Source organism: Rhyacophila brunnea, unplaced genomic scaffold, assembly GCF_057557595.1.
Source record: "Rhyacophila brunnea isolate RB1 unplaced genomic scaffold, BYU_Rbru_1.0 scaffold_9, whole genome shotgun sequence".
Lineage (NCBI taxonomy): Eukaryota > Metazoa > Arthropoda > Insecta > Trichoptera > Rhyacophilidae > Rhyacophila > Rhyacophila brunnea.
Genome location: NW_028233361.1, coordinates 10,604,574 through 10,626,318, shown reverse-complemented (window position 1 = coordinate 10,626,318; position 21,745 = coordinate 10,604,574).

Below are 21,745 nucleotides of genomic sequence, written 5' to 3'. Positions count from 1 at the left end.
AAACTCAAGAAGGCAACAACTCAAAATTACTAATAGTATTGAGGAGATGAATGAAGAACTGAAGACTGGTTGTTGAGAGCGGTTGTGTGTTTATTTGACGGATTGACAAGTGCAGTTTAAATAAGTACAATGATAAAAGATAACAACTAAGTAGATGCTTTTGGCCCGAGCCACGATAATACAGAGTGACAGTTATCTACCAATATAAAATTCGGAGTGAGATTTTCATTAAATTGTGATAGCCTATTTATTGAACTTTTCACGATTGAATAATGCTTATGCTGAGTATCCCATGCATTCGGTGAGAAATGCAGTTTAACATAATAAATTTAATATTAATCATATTACTGAAGTAAAAGTTTTTATTTGCAATTGGTAATAAGATTTGTATGAAATGCACGTAATATACAATCTTATTTTTTTCCGTCGGCATTTCTCACTGAGTACGCATTAACCGATACGCTGACGGCTTGTGAAAAATGTATGTAAAAATAATTCAATTATTTCATTTTAAAAGACTATATCACGAATTTGTACTGACACACTTCAGATCTATTATATAGAGGCATTATCTTACATGAGGCACTTTTGAATAAAAAATATTACATCTTTGGTACAATATTTATTGTGCTAGACCGCCGTATTTTCAGCAGTCGTATTGTAGTTAATTATTTAACATTCAAACACAAATTACTCAAAATCATGTTATTTGCATTTATGACACTATAGATCTCAATGTGCGATACGTATATAAATAACGTGTCATTATTTAATTCGGCCCTCATAAATAGAAAGGTTCCTCATCACTGAAATACAGCTCTAGGCACATACTCACTAAATTATATGAATGGTTATTTTCAAGACTACAAAACACATGTTCAAATAACCCAACTAAACATAAGTACACGTCATCAATCGTGGTTCGTTGGCAAGGAGAAATTCATTATCTCAAAGCTTTCGAGAGAAAGAAAAATTAGGTCAACAATAATTAAAATTGTCGCGATTTACGCATATATATTTAACTTGTTTGATATATTCATTTGTTTTTGTTTCTAAAGGTACCTACATAGATGCAAAGTTGTGAGCTAAACATTTAAGGCTATACCTCAGTTGAGGCATGGTCTAAAAAGATCGTGACTATCGCGCGGATTGTACAAATGACGCGAGCCGAACGAAATATAATTTGTCATAAAAATTCAACATGCGTCCTTTTAATGTTATGTTTATTATTATATTCGTAATAATAATAGTATATCCATTGACAAGTTTTCTTTTTCAAGTGCATTTAAAAACGTGGTATATAACAAGTTCTTTTTATCTTGAAATTATTTTTACTATAATTTCGTTCCCGCATAAAAAATACAATGATAAAACATAAATTATTTTAAAAGAAAATGATCGCCAATCTCTTTCTTCAAGAGTAAGCGAGACGCAATGTTGTCATTTTATTTCTATTTCACAGGTTGTGAAAATCGGTTAACCTCAAAATGAGTCTGTGCGATGTAGTTAGTTTTTTACCGGCAGATTCGCCATTATCGTTCTCGTGTCCGGACACTTGTACGTATGCAGTTCGCCGAATCACACTTCACCGTGAAATGTTATATTAAAGACCTCTTTGGGTCGTATAATAGTACTGACATAAAATTCATATTTAAATAATATACGATTCTTGTCGGTTTACACTACTTTGCAGGAAGCCAGCAGTAAACAATTTTTGAAAATAGCGGATATACTGAATTATTTATTAGGTTAGATTAGGTTAGGTTTTCATTCTTGAATTCGTGAATTTTGCCAAAATCAGCTAAATCAGCTGCCAAAAATTGAATTAATGTTCATATTGAACCTAATAAAATTGAAGACCGTATCGTATACGACCATCTCTTTCCAATAAGAAACCTCACGGCGTACTGTGCCGCGGTGAAATGCGCAGGTGCAGATATCGAACAGATCCCAACTGTCGCGTGAAAATTCAGATGCCTCCGAACTTTTTGATTTATGCATGCAAACTTGTAACTTGCATGGTAATACATGTTTACACGTGTATATTCATATTATGGCCGCGACAATACGGACTGTCAGCAGTAAATCCATGCACGTATAAACGGGTTATAACCGACAGATTTACGCACTATATCGCCAGCATGGAAACAACGCGGTATTAACCATATCTATGTTTATACAGTGGTAATTAATTAAGTTAAACTGTCTTGAAGAGTGACACGCTATCGACTACAATAGCCCTTACACAAAAGAGAGTTAAGTAGATCAATTTATCAACATGGTCTGGCGAGTGTCCCCGTGTGAACTTACCGCAACAATGTAATATAATATTTTACAGCTGTCGTTGTAAGTAATACAACATTACCCAAAAATAAAGTTCTTAGGATATTATTTTTTTATTAAACTTTTGTTTATTCTTATTAAAGAATAGCATGCTTTTATTTTCCACCAAACTTACCTACTTTAAAGTGGAGCTTTTTTTAAAATTAGTTTTTCTTCATCATGTAATTTTATACCATTTATATGGCCTCCCTTTGCTATCGTATATTAAAAAAGTTTTTTTTCGCTAAGTAAATTATTTCCCTTTAGATCGTAAGCTGCTTTAAAAGAATCACCGTAATTTATTACTTATTATAAAAGACTATCTTGATTGAATTTTGAAACTGCGTTTTGCATAAAAATCAGTTTTTACATTCTACGTATATATTAATAACTTCACTTGGTCTCTACATGTATAAATATACATATATATATATTCAAATTCAAATTCATTTTTTTTTTTACATACCGTGAACATTACAAATTACAAATTCAAGACGTTCATAACATGACATTTAAAAACAAAGAAACAGTGTAAAGAAGAAATAAAAATATGCAGTATCAGAAAAATAGTATGAAAAGTAAAGTAAAAGGTAAAAAATAATATAAAAAATATAAATTATATAGCACGGAAGAAAACCGAATGAGCTAAGTGGACCCTATTTTATGGATTTATAAAACAACGTCCACCTATAATACTCATCCTCACGTAGATGAAATATATCAACATTCGAAGCGATTTGGTTGAACAAAGTTATTGCCCTCCCAATTGGCATCACCAATGGCAGGTTAGCTCTGCTCTTCGGGAGAACAAACAACTGATGCTTACGATTTCTAAAATAGTTATCAGGGACACACGAGTTCTCATTTACACCACGTATAAGTTGATACCCAGTGGGGAAGAGTGGAAGTAGGCTGTTAAAATCTGACATAAATAGTGTACACTAAGCTTTGTCTGCCATGCGTATTTGTTTTTATTGAAATAAGACTGCAATTTACAGATGGTGTTGGTTAGTTTTTAAAATTCGATGAAACCCTGAAAAAAAGATATATATATTAATTATTATTATAGTTTCTCACTGTAAATTATTAAATAAAAATTATTACTCTACTTTCCGAGAAATTTAAACATTTCACCATCGGTACTATTTTTGCGTTTTCGATCGACAAATTTAATATGCTTGTGTACTAAAAACTAAATCTTATGTAGTAATAAAAAAATATAATAAAAATGTAATTGGGCGCTAAGAAATCATTAAATTATTCAATTGATACATTATCTGACTTAAATTTAATAAAGATTAAAATATATTTAGATTTGTGTCGCTAGATTTCAAAATCACCTCCTCAAATCACCTCAAGTCCATAATAGATGAATAGGAGAAAAACAGCTTTTTGTTTTCTCAAATACACAGTCACAAGGGTGAAAGTTTATATTATTTCGAGTATAGAATATTTAAAATTAATAAATTCCACATTTTGATAATGCAGAAAGGTTAGAAAGCAGTAGTTCTTCAGCAATTCGCAAAAAGTCAAAAATACATAGAAAAAATACAAAAATAATATAAGGTGGATTTTGAAATGTAGCGACACATTTCAAACAATATTATTACAAACACATCGTCATAGGTGATGGCATTTTCTTTGCTCATTATATCAGTGTCGACTGAATATCGTCACCTCAATACTACACCTAGATAAGGAACTTGATTTTCACCGTTTTTGAGATAGCTATTGAATATGAGTCTACATTTTTTTCTCTACAAAATGATAAAACTTGGTGTCAGAAGTTAATGGGAACTGTATTAAAAACCATAACTGCATTAAATAAATAAAAGAATAACATTCCTATAATTTTTTTTATTCAATTGAACATTATTTAATTGTTTCCAATTAGACAAGCACAATTTTCAAATTTTATTTCAAATTATAGCCTATATTTATGTTAATCAAGTAAATTTTAAATTTTATTTTGCCAACAATGACCGAATCAGAGTTATCTAGTTGTGGTATTGAGGTGACGATGTGATGGTCTGGGATTTTTTGTAACATCAAGATACCTCGTAACTCACTCGAAAGTCCTCTACGTGAGCAAAATTTCTCAATATCCATGTAGATCACTCGCTGTACCTACGTCCTTGTATATATATTCTTATAGTATTTCCTCACCTCTTTTCACGTTTTTATTATTTATATTATACTGTATTGTCTCATAATTTTTGTTATTTTACTTATTTTCGTACAGTTCGGTTATGAGGAATACAGTGGAAAACACATTTTGAAAATACCCGGTATACTGGATTATTTGTTAGTTTGGGTTAGTTTAGGTTAGTGACACGAACAAAAACGCCGACCTTCAGTTAGTGTTTATGGCAGAGTATGGTTTAACGACATAACTATACAAATCTAGCCTTGTAGTCAATTCTACTTCTCAATAGCCGTGCGACAATCTCACGACAAGGTACAAACAAAATATATAAGTCCCATGGTCCTAAACTATGGAAGAATCAAGAATGAAATGGTCAAAAAGACTATGAACAGGTAACCACTAGCGTAATCGTTTAGTATTAGGAAGTAAAATGTATGTTGTTTACCTTTTCTTTGTAAATGTAATAAAATTTTACGTAGAAAATTTCGCCCCCAAGGATCGAGACTGCTCAAGTGTAATTGGAACACTGTGACCACAGGCCTCGAAATGACACGTCGCGTAGATTTGGCGCGATGTTATTTTGGAAATAATTTCCGGGAAATCTCCATTAAACTTAGAAAATAAGTTATGGGAGAGATTGTTTACGTAAAATTTAGCAAGTACATGCTTCAATAACTTTTATAGCAATAATGGAAATGTATGAAAATTGAAAAAGAAAATTGAATATTTATAAATTTATATACTGTATAATTATGAATAAAGAATTTTAACACTAATTTTATCAGTACAAGATAGAGGCGGACTACCGTTATAAAAATATTGTAAACGCGTATCTATATCTATAGACGCGTAATTATAATTATAGATTTTGTTAATGCTATAACTCGCTAACTATAATGAATATTGTAAAAGTAACAATTGGAAAAACTTAAGGTTCTGGTATAGATGGGTTTCTACCCATAAACAATAATAAATCTTAATCGCGTCTTGGATAAATAAAAGAATCAAATACTGCGACTAAAAACACAAATTGACGCGTGACCTTGAACCTTAACTGAATTCTGTTCGACTAGAATTTACGGCCCGGCTGTATTGAGTTGCCAGATAAAAATAGATTCAAGGTTACGTTTAGATTACTATGGAAAAGCCACTATTAAAGACTTAATAAATTTGTAGTCGCTTGTAAATAACATCTTGTTAGGATTAAGCATTTATATATTTAAGTTGAAATGTTAAGTATAATATTATAGTGTTTTCACGTAATAATGTTCGTCCGAAAGGTAAATATCGAATGAAACGTTTTCTGCGGCTCCAAATAGTTTTATTAAAACTTAGTAAAATTCTATTGGCCTAAAAAGGCCAAGAGTGGTGGAAAGGACTAGTAAGTGGGTGTCAACCTTTCGTTTTGACATTTTAAGTTTAAAGACTGCCATTCCCTTATTTAGTACCCGAATACTTATTCCGATACCTCGATGGAAAGCTAGAAACTTTCCCCTTCGTTCGAACACGAAAAATCATATAAAATCAACTATTTTGCTTACGTCACCGCTACGGCGTATTTAAGGGACTTGTTCTAGAGGGTGCTTGAAACACCCCTATTGAAACTTTATTTTGTGAAAATAAGGTAGAGTAATTTTAACCCGATTTAATTAGAAGATATCTCTATTAGAAAGTTGCCAGGAACGGGAGATATATGTAAATTTATCCCGTGAGAGAAAGATATACATCTGCTATCCCTTACGGACTGTTTCCTGTTAAACCTCTATCCGAAGGGTATAAAAGGTGACCACTTTTCCCGTAAAATCATTAGTTTCTACACTTCTCACCAGCGATCTCCTACTAAGCAGCAGTCCTTCCGCGGATACGAGACACGGTTCTCAGTAACATTCGTGAAATTTACCTACAATAAGTCCCCATCGACGGGCAAAAAGTAACGCGAATATCTCGTATCTGCCGGTCGTGACGTGTGCCGCAAAACGTAGCGCGAATAACACGTATCTGTCGGTAGTGACGTCGGCCGCTAAAACGTAGCTCGAATACCACGTATCTGTCGATAGTAACGCGCTCGCGGAGTAATTTCATTTTTCATTACTCATCATACGAGGTGACGTAATCGAGATAAATTACGTGATCGGATTTGTTTTATAAAAACAAATTAATAAACTCAGTTTGTAATAATAAATTTTACAAATCTTTTTTCGGAATTATAAAATAAATTTTTGAAACTTTATTTAGTAAACATAATCATAAAATAAATTTTAGTAAACAAATTTATAAACATAAAAACAAATTTTAGTAAATAAATTTGTAAACATTAAGTAAACCTTTTGTAAACAAGTCTGTAAACACAAATAAATATTTGTAAATACACTGTGAACATAAATAAACTTTATAACAACAATAAAATAATTCTATTCTTTTATAAACCTAATACTGTGTGACCAAAGAATAATTTATATTTTCTTTCTTATGGGAAAATATTTCTCGAATTAAAAATATCCAAAGAATATCGGCGTATACATTCTCTGAATTAGGTGTGACTTTTCGGGAATTTGTGAAAGATTTCACAGAGATCCTATAGTGAACAAATAAATAGTTTGCTGATACTTTAATGAGATTTAATTACGGGAACAATGACAGTTAATCTTATTGTGTGACCGTGAACTCTAGTACCTGAATAAATTCGGCACCACACCAGCTGAGAGTTTTATTCGGGAATTCAAAAGTTGTGATACTACAAAGGAGATCCACCTCTCCTAATTCATCACTAGTCTCCTCAGTGACGGCCCGGTAGTATTATTGAGCTAGCCGTGAGCCGGGTCATGTCATTAGGTTAGGTTGGGTTAGGTTCGGTAAGGTTTGGTTAGGTTAACTTAACAAATAATCCAGTATATCGGCTATTATCAAATGTGTTTGACGCTGTATTCCTCATAACCAAACTGTACCCTTATTTTTTCTTTATATTTTTCATGTCATGTTGTAAACGTCAAAAATATTTTCTCGTGAAAATTAATATAATATTTTAATTTAAATTTGCATCACACCTATTAGGTATAGTATATGCTATGAAATACATCTGTATTCAAACATCCATTGACTGAATAAAAATATATTATAGGTTTTTTATAAAACAGTGTTATTAATTATACTTAAATTTTACAGTACCATGTAAGTCACCATTGTACAGGTCTACGGTCTACAAGAAGATTACCTAAGTTATTTAGGTACATGTTATTTATATTGATATATCTGATGTGCTTGAACTAATTGCACAATAAATTACGGACCATAATACCATTACATTTTGTGATGCCATGGACGGTACCTCTTAAGTGAATTGCTTTCCTTGAAAATCTCAACTAAGTGTCTTGTTTAGATCAATTATGCATTGAAGCTCTATTAAGTAAAAGCGGTATTAAAAGCTCAGAGAAAGGGTGTGTATTTGGATCAATTATTCAATGGAGTTCTCATAAGTAAAAAGGCTATCAAAAACTTACTTACATTCTTAAATCTTGTGAATTATTCGTTGAATAAAAAAATAGTTTAATAAAAAAAATTCAAAATAAAACTAAAACTTTTAAAAAATCCTGGTTAATACACCTTGATTTGGAAACACAAAAAATGGTAGCTGACATTAAGACGGTACTTCAGTAAAACGGCAAATAATTTTTAACTATAGGTGCGATGAAATTTTGGACTCGCTGGCAATCGGAGAGTGAACGTAGAGCTGTAAACACGTCAATTTGTTTCGTGATGGCGATGGGGGTGTTAACTCTTAAATCGTGTAAAGATAACTAAAAAACGTTACCCATTTACTTGAAAAAGAAAACATGTCAATGAATATATTATTATTGTTACTAATAGAATAATAAACAGAACATTAAATGGACGCATGTTGGATTAATATGAACAATTATATTTCGTTCGGCACGCGTCATTTGCACAATTCGCGCATCGCCTAGCCACGATCTTTTTAGACCATGCCTCAACTGAGTTATAGCTTTAACGAAATCGATAAATATTTTGTCTTGGCTAGGTCTTAAACATACATACAAGAATAAATCTTTTTTAGAAAAAATATTACGACACCCAACGGGACTTGAAGTTGGACGAGATGTATGTTCGATACAATGACAACTGGTTCAATATAATATAGAATATTACATTCTCAAATCTTGTGATTTATTCGTCGAATTAAATAAATAGTTTATGTAATTAGATATGGTTTAGGTGACAACATTGGTAAAGCGCAATGACCGAAATCAGTCCCGGAATCTTCATTTTTTTTCAAATAAAATTTAATGGGCACATATTCCGAATTATGTGTATATTAACAAAAAATAATTATCTTCTGAGCATGCAAAGTGTTGTAGATGCTGAAAGATGAAAACTGGGTCGCATGTTATATTTTCGGCAACAGAAATCCTTACCAACGGGCTCCGATCTTCTCGTGATCCAGTGGAAGGTTCATGTCAGTAATAAGACTCGATGGATGTTAATCTTCAGAGATGTTTATTCGTCAATACTCAATTTACAATTACATGGTGTACAAATAAAAGGGAAAAAACTCAATAGGGTTCGATCCGCAGTGAAACAACTCGGTGAGCAGAGCTGAATTATGTTTCAACAAGTTGAATGGTCCGAGTTGAATGAATCCAAGGGTCATTTACAATAGTATTAATATGAAATAGTAAGTAAGTAATATTAGTGATGCTTAGTTCATGTACAAGGGTTTATATGTGTGTAGTAACACAGCTAGATAGGGTGGATAAATTGGGGTTGATCAATAATATAATATTGGGTAGGTACATCGTAATAGTCGAAATCACATCGATCGAATATTCTTAACAATAGTACATTATTAGTAACTTAGGGTATCGATGAATCAACAAAAGACAATTTATTGTCATTGGGGATATATTATACAGAGGGGAGTTACAGATCCATAATACGCAAACAAAACCCTAATATCATAATACAAAAGTTAAATCGGTTTTAATTTAGATTTTTCCTTTGGCATAGTTTACAAAATTTCAAAACAGATAACTAAGTAAAAAAAATTAAATAAAATTTAGCTTCTATTCACAGAGATACATCTATTTTTTTAAATATTTATTTTTGTTATATTGATCAGGCGATTTCTACGAGTTTTTTTGTGATTGCTTTGGATTTCACAAATGTTTTCACATATATATAGCTTAACATCAAATATATATATAATTTAATTCATTACCAACCCTTATACCCATGCTTTTTCATACAACATGGTTCTGTTATTCCATTGAGATTGTAGATGGAATTTGTATTAAGTGCTTTGTCTTTATGCCTGTCCATCATTTCTATTTTTTTTAATAGCCAGAATTAGTAATATTATGTTGAATAGTTTCTTTGAGTTACGATTCATACTTCGGCGTGAACGGTTGTTTCTATCTGTTATCGCTTAAAAGTTAATAATCACCTAGTCTAATTAGCCATTAATTAAACCAGTTTCTTTAATTAAGTAATCATAACAGTATAATATAATAATAGTTATTTGTGTTTATTTAAATATTTGTGTGTGTTATTTGACATTATAATAATAGTTATTAATATTTCTTATTTTATTATATGTTGTTTGTGCAGTTATTATAAATAGTTTCGCTCAGCTATGCAACGGACACCACCTGATCCTGAACCAAGCACCAGTTCGGCCCGAAAGGTGGTTGGGAATATGGAGAGCGTACCTTCGGAACTTCCCAAAAAGAAGATTCTAGGTTCCAGGAAACCTGGGACTGATGAAGACTCATCCAAAATACATTGGGATTCTCCAGCAGACTCTGATGTCCTAGTCCCATCAACCACTATAAATCCAGCTCTGCTAGATTTCATCACTCCCCCACCAGGTCAGACAGACAAAAATAATACAGCAATAACCCATTTGAAGGCCATTCAAGAGGCACTCAATTCAAAGGCTGCTCCTAAAGCAATGCACGAACAAGTATACCAAGCAACACTAGCCTTGGCACTAGCTATCGGAGATATGAACGCGAACCTTTTAAAAGCAGAACATCTAGCAGCCTCCCGAGGAATAGAATTAGAAAACCTTAGCCTTCGGATGGCATTAATGCAGGACTTGCTCTCAGAAAAAAACCAAAACAATTACAGCCTCGTGTGCGGAGATCGAAGTCCTCAAGACTTCAAATATTCACACAAAGCACCAGTTGAAGCCTCAATTAACCATCCCGACCTGGTCAACGGTAGTCAGCCGACGTTCAGTGCCTCCTTTAGCTCCACCACCACCTAGCCAACACCAGGCTCGTCCGGGTGTTTTATACTTCCCAACGACAGAGGGCAACAAAACCTCAATATCGACTAAAACTATTTTAAAATCTACAGTACTGTTGCCCCCTTGGCTTTGGGCGTTCAGATCACTGGAATCCGCAACATTAGAAATGGTGGAATTATTGTCCATCCCCGGATAGAAGATGAAGCAAAACGCCTGCTGACTGCCCCTGGTATTGCCGAGGCTGGCCTGCGCGCTGAAATCGCCGGACGCAAGAAACCCCGAGTAATTATATTTAATTTGCCGGCGACAACAACCGAAAAAGAGCTCCAGGAAGCTATATTTAAGTCCACAAAAGATAAATCGGGCCTTTTTGAAGCAGACTGCGTTATGGAAATCAGCCTCAGCCATAAGGCAGGTCCAAAGGGCACGGAAAAGTGCCATTTTATTGCATTTGTCCCACCCATTGTAAGGCATGCCTTGATTACTGATGATCGTCTCTTCATGGGATGGGAATCTTACCCAGTCCAAGACTTTCTGGGGGTTATAAAATGTTCTAATTGCCACTTGTACGGACATATGGCAAAACTGTGTTCCGCCAAGGTTCCAACGTGTGCTCACTATACTGAGGTAGGTCACAATCGCGCAGACTGTCCCGGAAAAGAGATTGCTCCAAAATGTGTCGCCTGCCACCGCTATAAACGTCAAAATGATCATCCGACTAACAGTACTTTTTGCCCAGCTAGTCTGTATGCGGAGGAACGAGAACGGGCAATGACAGACTATGAATTAAAATGATTTGCTTTGCTCAACTAAATGTGGGCAAGGGAAAGGTCAGTACACTGGAGTTGGAGACCTTAATGCTCAAGAAGGGCCTGGATGTAGCGCTTGTGCAAGAGCCATATCGCTGGTGCTCTAAAATGGGGTTTGGTTCCGGCCGTGTCGTCAGTGCCTCCCCTTCATCCAAAGCCTGTATCTTTGTTGCTGACCCTCAGTTAGGGGTACTCCACCTCTCTCACCTTTTAAATGAATATATTGCGTGTGCTGAAATCACCGCCCCTGGAGGGAGTGCAGTTATAGCAATCTCAATGTATTTCAACTATATGAGTCCGACGGAAAAAATGGCCATGCTGCTAGATGCAATACTTTGCGATATCAGCGACAGAGACGTCGTCATTAGTGCCGACGCTAACTCGCAATCTCCACTTTGGGCACCTGTTGACCATCCTACGGGTGGCGGCGAATATATCGAAAAACTGATAGCAGAGCGCAATCTCTCGATTATCAACAACGCTAACAGCTCGCCTACTTTCGTAACGAGGCGAGGGAGTTCTCATATTGACATTACGCTGGTGTCTGGCCGAACCCTCAGTCGAATCAGTGACTGGCGGGTGGAAGAAGACTCCTCCATTAGCGATCACAAATCGTTAACATTTACGCTTGCTATGTGCTCCACACCGGTTGGTGTATCTGTCGCATCCCCAAGACTTGCACGACGATTTCGATCGAAACATGGGGACTGGGAAAATTTCGAAAGTATCATCACTAGAAAACTAGATAGAGCTTCCAGGAAACCTCTTTCCAATGCTCATATGGCCGCTTCACGACTGTCTGACATCTTTATTAATGCTGCAGAATTCTTTTTGGGTCGTTGCAATCCCAAACCTCCAGGCCTACCAGCCTGATGGACGGAACACATCTCTGATCTCCGAGCACTCAACAAAAAAGCTAGGTGGCGACTCCAATCTGCGCACCGCTCCAGACTACCACCGCATACCATAGAACTGCTGGCTTCAGCACACAGATGTACCAGACGTAAATACAAGGACGCCATTCTCCAAGCAAAAAAGGATCACTGGCGCGACTTTGTCACTACTGAGGGTGGCTCGGACCCCTGGGGTCCACCGTATCACGCGATTAAGATTGGACTTCGCCCAACCAAGATCGTTAGTGGCATTGAGCGACCTCTAGGTCGTGGATTCACCACTACGCAGCTTGAAACAGCCACGCTATTACTTGATGCCCTCATACCACAGGATGATCCTTCCAAGGATGATACGATTCTTCAGCAAGCCCGTTTTGTAGCAGCGCTCCCATTCCAAGTCACCTCTTTGCCATTGCCATCCGAGCATGAAATTGGTGGCATTTTTCAAAACCTTCTCGCTGGGAAAGCACCTGGCCATGATTGTATTGACAATTTGATGGCCAAGCATGTTTGGGCTGTTGCAGCGCCAGAAATAACATCTCTTTTTTCCGAATGCTTTTCCAGTGGTATTTTTCCGGATTGCTGGAAAAAAGGAATACTTAGGATAATCCCTAAAGCCGGTAGCCGCCCTCGGCCTACCGCCCTCTGACACTCTTGCCTACATTCAGCAAGGTACTGGAGCGTCTTATGCGCACACGACTTGAGACTCACCTCGCAGAGACTGCACCACTCTCCCCCCAATATGGTTTCAGGCCGGGTAAATCCACTGAGTATGCGATTCGAAAAGTTATCAACTACACTGAAATAGCAACAAGTAAATACGTACTAGGCATTCTTTTAGACATAGCGGGTGCCTTCGACAGTGCTTCCTGGCCATTTATATTGTGTAAACTTCGATTAAAACGTGTACCGGGAGAAATATATGCACTAATCCAAAATTATTTCAGTGACAGATCTATATTATATGATACTGGCAATACAATAATATCTAGTAAATCCACAATGGGGTGTCCCCAGGGATCAGTTCTTGAACCCCTTCTATGGAATATCCTTTTTGATGACCTCCTGTCGATCACGCTTCCAAACTAATGTAGTATTATTGCCTATGCGGATGACGCGCTTCTCCTTGAAAGTGCGAACAGCCGCAATGGTCTTGAGCTAGCTGCTAACGAGGCTTTGGAAACCATTATGACCTGGGGTTTTACTAACAAACTCACTTTTGCTCCACATAAAACAGAATCCATCCTCCTCAAGGGAGCAGCCAACCTCACTTCAAGGTCGCCCACCATCCGTATGGGTAGTACTTTAGTTAAAGTCAAAGATAAGGTTACATATCTAGGCATTTTATTGGATGACAAATTATCATTTATGCACCACGCCAAAACTTCGGTGGCTAAAGCCAAAGCAGCTTACCATCGGGTCTCCTGGCTTACTGGAAGTAATTGGGGTCTTAAGTTCAGATCTCTTAAAATAGCTTATGATGCAATCTTTATGAGTATCGCTGGATATGCCGCCAGCACGTGGTATCATAGATGTAAGTTATTGTCCATCCAGAAAACTCTTCTCAACGGTCAACGCTCAGCATTACTTACCCTCACTAAGGCTTATAAGACGACTTCTACCGACGCGTTGCCTGTCCTTGCTGGAGTGCTTCCGTTAGACCTGCACATTCAAGTCCGTGGTGCCACGACCGCCTTGCTCGGAGGTCTGGGGGCGGAGGTTGGCGGTATCTTTATATCGCCGCCTTTAGGTCTTGGATCCATGAGCCGGTGCGCTCGAAAAGTTATTGTACGCGACCTGGCGTATGACACGGCGCTGCGTGTGTAGCAGAGGAGATGGACCACTTCTTCCAAGGGCAGACAAACGCATTTGTTCTTTCCTAATATTAAGTGGCGCATGGAGATAACCAGATTGACTCCTGACCATTGGACTTCTCAGTTCTTAACCGGACACGGTGGTTTTGCCTCCAAGCTCTGTCAGCATGGCCTAATAGAATCTCCGACTTGCTTATGTGGCGAATTGCAGGATGCCGATCACATCCTCTGGGAGTGTCCCTATATGTCGGTTGAAAGGGAAGAGCTTCTCAAGTCGGTCCGACCCTCAGTTGGACCAGTCGGCCATTGCGACTTGGTATCTACGAGGGAAAATTTCTCAGCTTTTAAAAAGTTTGCGGCATTATACGGCAAGCGAGAAGGTCTTTTCTCCTCGAGAATTGACCGTAATACATTATATGGAATTAGGGATCACGCACACTCTAGTGCACGCCAACCAAGGTCTTGGGAAGTTGCTCCTGGGACACTTTTGGCACAAATTTGAACAGCGCCTATCGATCGCTACGCCACGGTATACGCCTGCATAACGGATGTGGAGACGTGGCGGGTGGTGGAGGGAAAAGCAAGTTTCTTTGTGTAATTGTATTGCTTAGTATTTCATGATTATACTGTCTGCAAAGACCCCATCGCTTTTTTTTAACCATCATCTTTTTCATCTTCCAGTTAAAACCCAGGATCCACCCTGAGATCTTTGACCAAACATGATGAAGTCAATATTATTAACAAAATTGATATACATATTAATAATATGTATTCATATCTTGCTTTTTGGCACAAGATGGTTCTGTTATCTCATAGACATTGAAGATGGAATCTGTATTGAGACTATTGAGTACCATGTCATTGTTATATTTTTCCATTTTTTTAATGGTTATAATTATATATTTTGTGTTGTGATCTTGCGTTATTTTATTATTTTGAAATTTGTGATGTTTTTGGGTGTCAATTTCGTGATGATGTTGTCTGCGTAGAGCTCCAAGACACCATCACTTCTTATCTAGTATTGGGCAGTCGTTAATGACAACACATACTACATCTTATAAACATCAATCAACATTTACCATTTCTGCTTAGATATACGCTCAGTGTTCCATGACTTGTTAGTATCTGTGTGAACCTGTGTAATATTTTTATATTCCTATAACTACAGCTTATACGCTTACTGAATGTCATCTGATTAATTTTCTGTCTAAATTTTTAATAAAAATAATTTAATTAGTTAAGAGAATAATATAATTAATTCCAGCTGCATAACGATCTCTTGACGTGACAACATCACCCTCCGAGACACTGAGCGCTTGTTTCTCCCTCAACCCTTATTCGCAACGCCTTGTCATTTCCCCGTCAGTTGAGATAAAACTTTTCCGAAAATAATACAGAAATTTCGGTTTACAACTAACTACCCCAAGCGTATAGATGCTTGAGTGACAAGAATTACGATTTAGAGAGCAGACTTTCGATTTTGACTTTGAAAACTTTTTGTCGATATTTTAAATTAGAAAAATTAAACAAAATCAAGTTTTACTGATAAAAAAACAAATGCAGAAAGAACATAGTTATTCTGTCTTTGGATAAATTACTTGTATATTAGACGCCGACAAGCGAGTATAACAAACAAAAATATTAACAAAACCGACTAATATATAGGATAATACTGAGGTTTTATACTAGCGCTTAATTATGTTACTTTACGGTGAACGGCAGAAAGCACGTTATGATTTCGATTCAAGTATGTGGAGTGGTAGGTAATTAATAATAATATAGTTCATTTACGGTCGGATCCAACCAAATACATTCCGTCACCTCAATACTACAACTAGATAACTCTGATTTAGTCATTGTTGGGAAAATAAAATTTAAACGTTACTTGATTATAAATATTATTTTAAATAAAAATGAAAAATTGTGCTTGTGAACAATTAAATAATGTTGTTGTAGATACAATATTATATTATTTATTTAATACATTTATGGTTTTTAAATTATCTAATATTTTTCAAACATAAAATTAATACTATTCACAATAACTTCTGACTAACTTAGTTTTATCATTTTGTAGAAAAGGAAATGTAGAATCATATTATTCAATAACTTTCTCAAAAACAGTGAAAATCAAGTTATCTAGTTGTAGTATTCTTCTTCTTATTGTGCCATCCCCTAACGGAAGTCGGCCACCATCAAGGCGATCTTATCTTTGTCGTCGGCTACCCGGAACAGTTCAGTGGAGCTGCACTCGTACCAATCACGGAGGTTCTTAAGCCACGAAATGCGGCGCCGTCCTCTGCTACGTTTCCCATTGATATTTCCTTGAATGACAAGTTGGGGAATGCTGTATTTTTGTCCTCTCATAATGTGGCCGAGGAACTGTAGTTTCCTAGTTTTGATACTGCGTAGAACTTCTCAGTCCTTCCCCATTTGATTGAGAACTTCAACATTTGTCACTCGGTCATTCCAAGGAATTTTGAGGATGCGTCTATACTGCCACATCTCGAAAGCTTCAAGTCTCCGTGACATCTCTTGGTTTAGCGTCCATAGTTCCATACCATAGAAAAGAATTGAGAGAACAGAGAGTATTGAGGTGACGATTTATTTCGATACTAATTTACACATTTAGCAAATGACATTTATAATATATTAGTTATAATAAGTAATGGAATTTATTTTTGCTTATTGAAAGGGGTTTGCGATTACAACACGATCACTTATACGCAATACGTTCAATTACAAAAAAACATTTTAAATATTAATGTGATTCTTTCCTAAAATCACATAATTTCACTAAAAATAATAATAATTATTATTGAATACGACAGTGATGATACATAATAATATTTGCACTTTATTTTTTTGTAAACTTGTCCATTTTCGTAGTAATATTGTTATGAATCCTTTTAGTGTCAGTTGCGGGTTATTCTTTGGCCATTATTTTATTTTATTACATTTTTGTGAGAAATATCTTTTTAAGATTCTGGTATAATTTAATAACTGCATGACTGGCTAGAACTGTTTCAAGGCCCATTTTTTTAATATTCTAATGAATCGATTCCATCTTTGCGCCGAACAAAATTGGTAACAATAATTACAAAGGCGGTTTACACTGAACAGATTTATAAATAGAAATATAAAAGCCATCGCCATGGACCAAAGTTCTGAAGCAGGGCAGTTTATGGCTTAACCGCGTCAACTGTTCCCAAAAATTGAAAACACTTTACATTAACGTGACAAACTAAAGTACATATTATTAACCTATTGAAAATAGCATATTCTTTAACGCGTGTTTAAGTAATGTTTATCTCATATATTTTTCCACACTCCAGATATTTGGCCTGTTATACCACACCTAGTAGGGTAAGCCAGTTCCCAATAATTTTGTATTCCCTGGTAGATTAGTATGCATATACAAGCTGTGTAGCTAAAGTGACCTGACCCAAATAATATAATGTCTCAACCACCAGATGTAAACTTACGTACCTAAAATAATATTTTTTCATCGAGGAATACAATTTAAAAAAGACTGACGTAGGCGATCTCTCTCTTCCACCTTGTTAGCAATGTCGATGAACCTTTTAAAATTATTGATTTCTTTCATCGCCATGTGGATAAAGAATTTCCCTGTCCAGAACGTATACGTATCTTAAAGTTCAAAGTTTTAAGTCGCTCATTAACATTTTACCACGTTTTTATTAGCTAGTATTCTTGTTTGTCCAGTACAAACTTTTTCTTATTTTCCCAATACAAATCTTGTTTTAACTTATTACCCGACTAGCTAGACATTTGAAACTTTTAGAATATATTATCAGAACACGATGACAATGCATTCTTTTATTACTTTTAGCCATCTTTACGCAGAATTGAATTCATTTTCAGTTAATTATGTTTCGTATGGAAAGTTATTTCGGAAAAAAATCGTAATAAGTAAAACATTACTATTGGTTGCTAAGGGGGTCCTATCAACTGAATTATTAATGTATACGTGCGTTATTATGGAAATTAATATCAAATGTCAAAATGACATTTCAGTATTCTATAATATTTATTCAGTATTTCTATCAAGTACAAAAAAGTATTTATTAGTACATAGAATTGTCAAGTTTATATGATTCAACAGAAAATTTAAAAACGTGGTATATAAAAAGCTCTTTTTATCTTGTAATTTTTTATTTCTGTCTTTCTAAATGTCATACGTAATTTATACTTTTTACTAAATTTTGCTTTACAAAGCCTTGAAATCACATGGGACATTCGTGTACATTACACTACCACTGTTTTCAGAGTAATGAGTTCGCTTCTAAGGCTCGTCACACAATACAACGGCTGGACGCCATCCCTAAAATATACACTTAGACTGCGAATTCCTGAAATATGTGGTAACGATTAGAGTTCTTTATATGTGACGAGCATCATTGGAACATTCTATGGATCTTCATATTTTTAAGTATTATTATAAAACTATATATATCGACCTTCGAAAGAAAAAAGGGCGTAACCCTAATTTTTCCAAAATAGGTTTTATTGGATAATAAAGTTGTATATATGAATACATACACATCTATGTATGCGGATATAGGTATGCATACGTCTTATATAAATATATATATTATGTGGGTTTATATGTGGATTTGTGATAGTTAAAAATAATATTATAAAAAATACAAAATAAAAAATAAAAAAGTAAGTATCATGTAAGGATTTTATTGAATATTAATTTTTGAACTAATACATTTTAAAGACTGATATCATAGATATTATATCTCATTAGTGAACTCCATCCCAGAATGGATGATTTTACACCTCTTGAGTGTAGTATTTTATTGTTTATAATAATTACTAATGATCTATTTATTATTATACGCTTATCGAGTGTATTATATATTATTGATAAGGTATGGGATTTTATTACAAAAACTTCATCTATTCATAATTTGTTTGTTATATATATTTTTATTAGATCCTTGACTTACTAGGTAGGTGATAGTTTTTACTTACTTTATTGTATATATTTATTATATAAGTTAGAGTTAATAGTGTTCGTTGTCAGTGTGTGTTTGCCTTTTGGTGAGTGTACACAGTGCTTAAAGATGCCGAAAGGCGAAACGCGGGTTGCAAAAACGACTCAAATGGGATGGTACAAAACTTAAATCCATTAGAATTTTAATTCAAATTTCATTAAGTACCTTCGGTCGATAGTATTAAGATTAAATACACGCTGTGTCCAAATGATGTACGCTGCAAACGCCGATTTATTTTTCAAATTTAGCGGCAAATTTAAGAAAAAGAAGAAATTGAAGTGGTAAAGACGACTTAACTGTCATATTTGTAGATTTTTTTTTATTACAACGTTTTTCTTAGCTCGTATTCTTATTTTTTCGGTACAAATTTTTCAATCGATTTTTAACTTCCCGACTAGCTGGATATTTGAAACTTTTAGAATATATCAGAAGACGATGCCAATGCATTTTTTAGTACTTTAAGCCATCTTTAAGTAGAATTTAATTCATTTTCAGTTAATTCTTTTTTGTATGAAAAGTTATTTCGATACCATTATTGGTTGCTAGGGGGTCCTAGCAACTAAATTATTAATATATAGGTACGTGCATTACTATGGAAATCAATATGAAATGACATTTCATTATTCAGTATTTCTAGTCAAGTTAAGTTTATATGATTCAACAAAAAATTTAAAAACGTTGTATGTAAAAAGTTATTTTTATCTTGTAATTATCTTTAATTAATTCAATAATTTAAATCAGATTAGGGGTATAAAAACCAAATTATGAATGCACTGAAAACCATAACAAAAACGGTTTTTGCCTCCTGTAAAATTTAATTTTGTGGATTACGCCTCTTTTCCTTTCTACAGTCGATATATATAATATATTATATATTATGTAATTTCATAAGATACTTACTTGATAAAATTCGTCAAAAACTACGCAGTCATTTTTGGTGTTTGATGGCTTGGATGAAAGCCCTCGGGCCAAAAAATATATAAAAGTAAAATGTATTATAAAAAAACTTAGGAACTCTTTATAAGGTAAAAATATAATGGATAAATATGTACAGCTCAGTTATTGTCCCAATAAGCCAATACCTAGTTATATTAGGTATATTTTTCGTTATTTAAAATGTCGTCAATTAATTGAAAGTTTTAAAAGATTCAGTTACAATTCTATTTTATAAAAATGTTTACGACGATAATGGAAAATAGAAAAAAAACAACACAAAAAAGGAACCTATATAATATGTATATAATTTACAAAACGCGTTGATAAAAAAACACAAGTAAATAATCCCGTAAAAATACATACCTACCGCTTCAGAGGAAGTTAAAAGCAATTCTTTTAAAAGTCGTAGAAATAAAAGTTTTATTTAGACAGATAAAGTAAAATAAAACCTGAGACAGGATGTGCTGAAAGCTTTGAAAAGGTCGTTGAATAAATAATATATTTAATTTATTTTATTAGCTTTTCGGTTAATTTGTTAAACTTTTGGAGAATAAAATAAGATAAGTCTTTTTCCAAAAAGTCGTTATAAATTAATCAAATTCAAGTGAATACTGAATAAACAATTAATATTGGCCTTTGATTAAGTCACAACACTCAATGATGATTCGATATTAATGATAAGGATTTCAAGGTATATTCATTATTATTTAAATAGAAAATCAACAGTAGCACCACGCTGCAATAAATTATGAAATTTGTGTTTAAAATCTTAAAATTGTTGCCGTTTTTATGATATTATGATATTTTAAAATACGATGTTTTAATCCTTTGTTTATTCAATAACTAATTAACAAGATTTCAGAATGTAGTTTTATAAAAATAGTTCATTAAATTATTATTACAAGTGCATATACGACGTTATGACTAAATTTTTGAGAGCTCCTGATGTAGGCTAGTAATCAAGATTAGTATTTATTGGGAAACATTTATTCAAACCACCAAATTAACTCAATATTACAAGTACTTCAGTTGTATGACTACTAGTTAATTTTGTTGAAATTCAGTAAAACTCAGGTGGCTCAATTAGTAAAACATTTTGGCTAGAATCCGATCAATGTGGGTTTGAATCCCGCCCGGCTTCATATTGTATTCAAGGTTTTTCTAAAATTTACATCATATTAAGTATTACATTATTGCCTCATACAATGAAAAAGGACAGGAAATGGCAGGTTGGCGGTCAATTTTTGCTAATAAAGTTAGCAAACGTTTTAAAAATTGATACCTGTATCTCCTAAAAAGAAAGTTAGTTTCTCCAACACTAAACATACAAAAGCTCCAAGTTTTTCTAGAGAAACTTGAACCATTAGAAAACGCATTATTATAAAGGAGAAAAGTCACTAGGGATGCACTCTTTTATAGACAAACAGTTACTGTAGCCACCAGCGGCGGCTTCTCTAATACCATGCATGTGCGCTGCACTCCTTTTTCCTAAACATCACTTAATGTGCATCAATGCTATTCATAAGTCATCAC